Here is a 7,395-nt window from a genome sequence, read left to right on the forward strand (position 1 = left end):
CTTAAAACAACCATATTAATTTTACAACAGCTACAACCAAAGTCTTATTTTCTTCAGTTTTATATGTAGAACCAGTCAGTCACTGGTTTTGTAATCAACGAAAACAATGCTGTGTCATTTCCTTGTATGTTTTAATATTCTACGTATTATTAATGAATTGTATTGCTCATTTTGCACACAAACATTAATTCAATAAAAAAGACATTCAGTAAAACACAATAATGAATCTTTTGTACATTAGAGAAATGACACTGTTTACACGATTATGCACGTCGTCTGCACGTTGGCGGGCTGTTCAAACCCGTCGAAATTCAAGTTTCCGCAGTCAAAAAAATTTTTTTTTGTGTGTTCCAATAAAATACGTTGAATAAAAAACTCGCGAAATTTGAGAAGCTAGGGGGCAGGGAAAAAACACTTTTATTTGAGTTGCAGGCTGCACTTTTCAGGCATCGTTTGTATGGCTGTAACAAACACCTGTGCAAAATTTCATGCCATTTCATGCATACTTACCCTGCCGCATCGCGAACGACTTTTTGTCAACTTTTAGTGTGTACCAAAAATTAGGTGTCATTTAATGTTTTCCAGGATAATGATAAATTTTACATGGGTGACATCGATTTAATTCACATGTTATTTTACAGGTACACCGTATAGAAAATCATTACAAGTTCATATTGAAATTCTTTTTTGTGCGGAACCTTGGCATCATTTTCCTAGACAATAATCTTTGCCTAATATATCTATCTCTCGATTCGTATCCCGTCACTTCAGTGCAAGCTTCAGTCATCACTTTTATGCCTCTCTCGACCGCCTGAGTGCTGTTTGACCACTTGGGCACCACTAATGGTGTCTCAAGAATGTCATTAACCTGTAGATTTGACAGAGAAGCAATGTAAGGAGGCTCAGTCTTGAGTTCATTCCTCCAGTTAATCATGGAATGATAGTTTTTTGCTTGCCACTTTAGTTTCGGAGTCACCACCTTTCTCATGTTGACTACAGGAGGCACATCCTCATTCCCATCTCCATCTTTACCCTCCTCATCAGTATAGTTTAACAAATTCTCGTCAACAGCAGCAACAGAATCTTCCTCCTCCTCTTCAGATCTGCCAGTGCATTCTTCCTTTTGCTGATTCTCCTCTCTAATTTTTCTTATCATTGAGACAGCTTTTTCTCTAACAGTCATGTCCTCATCTGCACACACATACCAAGAAGAAGTTGATCTGTGTGGGCGAAGTATGCATTTCTCTGGACAGCCTTCTTCACTATCGTCTCCTCCTCACTATTCAGGTGTTTCATATATAGCAGGGACTGGAATACGTTCCTTGAGCCGTGTGTTACGTAAGGGTGTATCTTGATGTAAAACCACATTGGAGCATTGAACTTTATTATTGTAATGACAATTCTTTTCAACTCATGGCTGGGTCTTGATGTTGCTACATACAGCCTGAGGATTCTACTCCATAAGGTGTTCCACCTTGACACACAGGGAGGACCTGGCTCAATAGCAGCCAAGTCATCTTCAACAACACCTGTGATAACTCCTTTACAAATCCTATACAGGTATTTCTGATCCCAGGACAGATCTTTCTCCACTTCATCATTAAACACAGGGAAATCAGGGAAACTGACTGGCTGGAAGGCGACAACTGGAAGCTTACACAAAGACTCCTTGATCTGCTTTCCAATGGGACCACGCCAATGCTCAGGACCACTTGGTTTACCATCATAGTGATAAAAAACTGCGCGGAAAGGCAGCTCATTTCCGTGAAGCTGACATATGAAATAATGGAGCGGGTGACCAAGTAACATTTTCAAGATGATGAATGACTCCATTTTCTGATCCTACATTTACATTGGTTCCATCACAACCAACACACACAATGGGCTGCTGGGTTAGATTTTTCTCCACCAGAAACTCGTGAATAGTTTTGGCAATCTGCTTTCCGTGTCCAGTCTTGGGAGTCACATGTGTGAGATATTCATTGCCAGGCTCAACCATGATGACATAATGATCTTTCACCATCATCCTCGAACTCCATTTCTCGGTCTTCTCATTCTTTATCATCACACGAGTGGCGGTCTTCTTACCATCAAAATAGAGTGACGCCAAATTATCTAAACTAGCCATCTCAATTTCTTGCCTCTTAAATCGGTATTTTTGTCTCGCATCCCGCAGCTTATGTGGTCCAATAACCTGACTCTTGTCATCCTTTGTGATAATGTGCAGCTTTGAGTTAAAATTTCACTGCCCCTGCAGTAGATCAGGATGACAGACAGTAATGGCAGGTAGATGCAGAAAGGCAGGTAGATGCAGTAGATATATATGTAATAGAGATCGATAGTTATATCAGTAAATGGTAGATGCAGTAGATGACAGGTAGATGCAGTAGATGATAGGTAGATGCAGTAGATGACAGGAAGATGCAGATGATAGGTAGATGCAGTAGATGACAGGTAGATGCAGTAGATGATAGGTAGATGCAGATGATAGGTAGATGCAGTAAATGACAGGTAGATGGTAAGATGATAGGAAGATGCAGATGATAGGTAGATTCAGTAGATGATAGGAAGTGCAGAGATGGGTAGATGCAGTAATGGCAGGTGGATGCAAGATGATAGGTAGATGGGAATATGATGGAAGTGCAGTAGATGATGGGTGGATGCAGTAGATGGAAGATGCAGATGACAGGTAGATGCAGTATGGCGGATAGTGCAGTAGATGATAGGTAGATGCAGTAGATGTCAGGTAGATGCAGTAGATGATAGGAAGATGCAGTAGATGATAGGTAGATGCAGTAGATGATAGGTAGATGCAGATGACAGGTAGATGCAGTAATGGCAGGTAGATGCAGTAGATGATAGGAAGATGCAGTAGATGATAGGTAGATGCAGTAGATGATAGGAAGATGCAGATGACAGGTAGATGCAGTAATGACAGGTAGATGCAGTAGATGATAGGTAGATGCAGATGACAGGTAGATGTAGTAATGGCGAGATGCAGTAGATGATAGGTAGATCAGTAGATGATAGGAAGATGCAGATGATAGGTAGATGCAGTAGATGATAGGAAGATGCAGATAGGTGGTAGATGCAGTAATGGCAGGTAGATGCAGTAGATGATAAGTAGTGCGAGATGATAGGGAAGATGCAGTAGATGATAGGTAGATGCGGTAGATGATAGGAAGATGCAGATGATGGGTAGATGCAGGAAATGACAGGTAGATGCAGGAGATGATAGGTAGATGCAGTAGATGATAGAAGATGCAGATGATAGGTAGATGCAGTAGATGATAGGAAGATGCAGATGATAGGTAGATGCAGTAGATGACAGGTAGATGCAGTAGATATGATAGGTAGATGCAGTAGATGATAGGAAGATGCAGATGATAGGTAGATGCAGTAAATGACAGGTAGATGCATAGATGATAGGTAGATGCAGTAGATGATAGGAAGATGCAGATGATAGGTAGATGCAGTAGATGATAGGAAGATGCAGATGATAGGTAGATGCAGTAATGGCAGGTAGATGCAGTAGATGATAGGTAGATGCAGTAGATGATAGGAAGATGCAGTAGATGATAGGTAGATGCAGTAGATGATAGGAAGATGCAGATGATAGGTAGATGCAGGAAATGACAGGTAGATCAGTAGATGATAGGTAGATGCAGTAGATGATAGGAAGATGCAGATGATAGGTAGATGCAGTAAATGACAGGTAGATGCAGTAGATGATAGGAATGCAGTAGATGATAGGTAGATTGCAGTAGATGATAGGTAGATGCATGAATGATAGGTAGATGCAGTAGATGATAGGCAGATGCAGTAGATGATAGGTAGATGCAGTAATGGCAGGTAGATGCAGTAGATGATAGGCAGATGCAGTAGATGATAGGTAGATGCAGTAGATGATAGGTGATGCAGTAGATGATAGGTAGATGCAGTAGATGATAGGTAGATGCAGTAGAAGATAGGTAGATGCAGTAGATGATAGGTAGATGCAGTAGATATTAGGCAGATGCAGTAGATGATAGGTAGATGCAGTAAATGATAGGTAGATGCAGTAGATGATAGGTAGATGCAGTAATGCAGGTAGATGCAGTAGATGATGGCAGATGCAGTAGATGACAGGTAGATGCAGATGACAAATAGATCAGTATATGATAGGTAGATGCAGATGATAGGTAGATCACATAGATGATAGGTAGATGTAGTAGATGATAGGTAGATGCAGATAACAGGTAGATGCAGTAATGGCAGGTAGATGCAGTACATGATAGGTAGATGCAGTAGATAGAGGTAGATGCAGTAATGGCAGTTAGATGCAGTACATGATAGGTAGATGCAGTAGATAATAGGTAGATGCAGTAATGGCAGGTAGATGCAGTAGATGATAGGTAGATGCAGTAATGGCGGGTAGATGCAGTAGATGATAGGTAGATGCAGTAGATGACAGGTAGATGCAGTAGATGATAGGTAGATGCAGTAGATGATAGGTAGATGCAGGAATGACAGGTAGATGCAGTAGATGATAGGTAGATGCAGTGGATGACAGGTAGATGCAGTAGATGACAGGTAGATGCAGTAATGGCAGGTAGATGCAGTAGTGATAGGTAGATACAGTAATGTGGTAGATGCAGTAGATGATGGAAGCAGTAGATGATAGGTAGATGCAGTAGATGATAGGTAGATGCAGTAGATACTGGTAGATACAGTACATGACAGGTAGATGCAGTAATGGCAGGTAGATGCAGTAGATGACAGTAGATACAGTAATAGCAGGTAGATGCAGCAGATGATGGTGGATACAGTAATGGCAGGTAGATGCAGTAGATAACAGGTAGATGCAGTAGATGATAGGTAGATGCAGTAGATGATAGGTGGATACGTAGATGACAGGTAGATGCAGTAATGGCAGGTAGATGCAGATGACAGGTAGATGCAGTAATGGCGGGTAGATGCAGTACATGATAGGTAGATGCAGTAGATGACAGGTAGATGCAGTACATGATAGGTAGATGCAGATGACAGGTAGATGCAATGTGGCAGGTAGATGCAGTACATGATAGGTAGATGCAGTAGATGATAGGTAGATGCAGTACATGATAGGTAGATGCAGTAGATGACAGGTAGATGCAGTAGATGATAGGTAGATGCAGTACATGATAGGTAGATGCATAGATGACAGGTAGATGCAGTAGATGATGGGTAGATGCAGATGACAGGTAGATGCAGTAGATGACAGGTAGATGCAGTAATGGCGGGTAGATGCAGTAGATGATAGGTAGATGCAGTAGATGATAGGTAGATGCATGGATGACAGGTAGATGCAGTGTGGCAGGTAGATGCAGTGCAGATGATAGGTAGATGCAGTGAGTGATGGGTAGATGCACTAGATGATGGGTAGATGCAGTATGGCAGGTAGATGCAGTAGATGATAGGTAGATGCAGTAGATGACAGGTAGATACAGTAGATGATAGGTAGATGCGAGATGACAGGTAGATGATAATAGCGGGTAGATGCAGTAGATGGTAGATGCAGTAGATGACAAGTAGATGCAGTATGGGTAGATGCATAGATGATAGGTAGATGCAGTAATGGCAGGTGTGATAGATGATAGGTAGATCACTAGATAGGTAGATGCAGTAATGGCGAGGTAGATGCAGTAGATGATAGGTAGATGCAGTAGATGATAGGGTAGATGCAGTAGATGACAGGTAGATGCAATGGCAGGTAGATGCAGTAGATGATAGGTAGATGCAGTAATGGCAGGTAGATGCAGTAGATGATAGGTAGATGCACTAGATGATGAGGTAGATGCAGTAATGGCAGGTAGATGCAGTAGATGATAGGTAGATGCAGTAGATGACAGGTAGATACAGTAGATGATAGGTAGATGCAGTAGATGATAGGTAGATGCAGTAATGGCAGGTAGATGCAGTACATGATAGGTAGATGCAGTAGATGATAGGTAGATGCAGTAATGACAGGTAGATGCAGTATATGATAGGTAGATGCAGATGATGATGGGTAGATGCAGATGATAGGTAGATATGGCAGGTAGATGCAGTAGATGACAGGTAGATGCAGTAGATGATAGGTAGATGCAGATGATGATGGTAGATGCAGTAGATGATGGGTAGATGCAGTAATGGCAGGTAGATGCAGTAGATGATAGGTAGATGCAGTAGATGATAGGTAGATGCAGTAATGGCAGGTGGATGCAGTAGATGACAGGTAGATACAGTAGATGATAGGTAGATGCAGATGATGATGGGTAGATGCAGTAGATGATAGGTAGATGCAGTAGATGATAGGCAGATGCGGTAGATGATGGGTGGATTCAGTAAATGATGGGTAGATGCAGTGGATGATGGGTGGATGCAGTATGGCGGGTGGATGCGGTAATGATAGGCAGATGCAGTAGATGACAGGTAGATGCAGATGACAAATAGATGCAGTATATGATAGGTAGATGCAGATGATAGGTAGATGCAGTAGATGATAGGTAGATGTAGTAGATGATAGGTGATGCAGTGAGATAACAGGTAGATGCAGTATGGCGGGTGGATGCGGTGCATGATGGTAGATGCGTAGATATAGGTAGATACTTGTGGCGGTTAGATGCAGTACATGATAGGTAGATGCAGTAGATGATAGGTAGATGCAATGGCGGGTAGATGCAGTAGATGATGGGTAGATGCAGTAATGGCAGGTAGATGCAGTGGATGATAGGTAGATGCAGTGATGACAGGTAGATGCAGTAGATGATAGGTAGATGCAGTAGATGATAGGTAGATGCAGTAGATGACAGTGCAGTAGATGATGGGTAGATGCAGTAGATGACAGGTGAGATGCAGTAGATGACAGGTAGATGCAGTAATGGCAGGTAGATGCAGTAGATGATAGGTAGATGCAGTGATGGCAGGTAGATGCAGTGGATGATAGGTAAAGTAGATGATAGGTAGATGCAGTAGATGATAGGTAGATGCAGTAGATGACAGGTAGATACAGTACATGACGGGTAGATGCAGTAATGGCAGGTAGATGCAGTAGATGACAGGTAGATGGTAATGGCAGGTAGATGCAGCAGATGATAGGTGGATGCAGTAATGGCAGGTAGATGCAGTAGATAACAGGTAGATGCAGTAGATGATAGGTAGATGCAGTAGATGATGGTAGATGCAGTAGATGACAGGTAGATGCAGTAATGGCAGGTAGATGCAGTAGATGACAGGTAGATACAGTAATGGCGGTAGATGCAGTACATGATAGGTAGATGCGGTGGATGACAGGTAGATGCGGTACATGATGGGTAGATGCGGATGACGGGTAGATGCAGTAATGGCGGGTAGATGCAGTGCATGATAGGTAGATGCAGTAGATGGTGGATGCGG

This window comes from Homarus americanus, unplaced genomic scaffold (genome assembly GCF_018991925.1).
Source record: "Homarus americanus isolate GMGI-L3 unplaced genomic scaffold, GMGI_Hamer_2.0 scaffold23617, whole genome shotgun sequence".
Classification (NCBI taxonomy): domain Eukaryota; kingdom Metazoa; phylum Arthropoda; class Malacostraca; order Decapoda; family Nephropidae; genus Homarus; species Homarus americanus.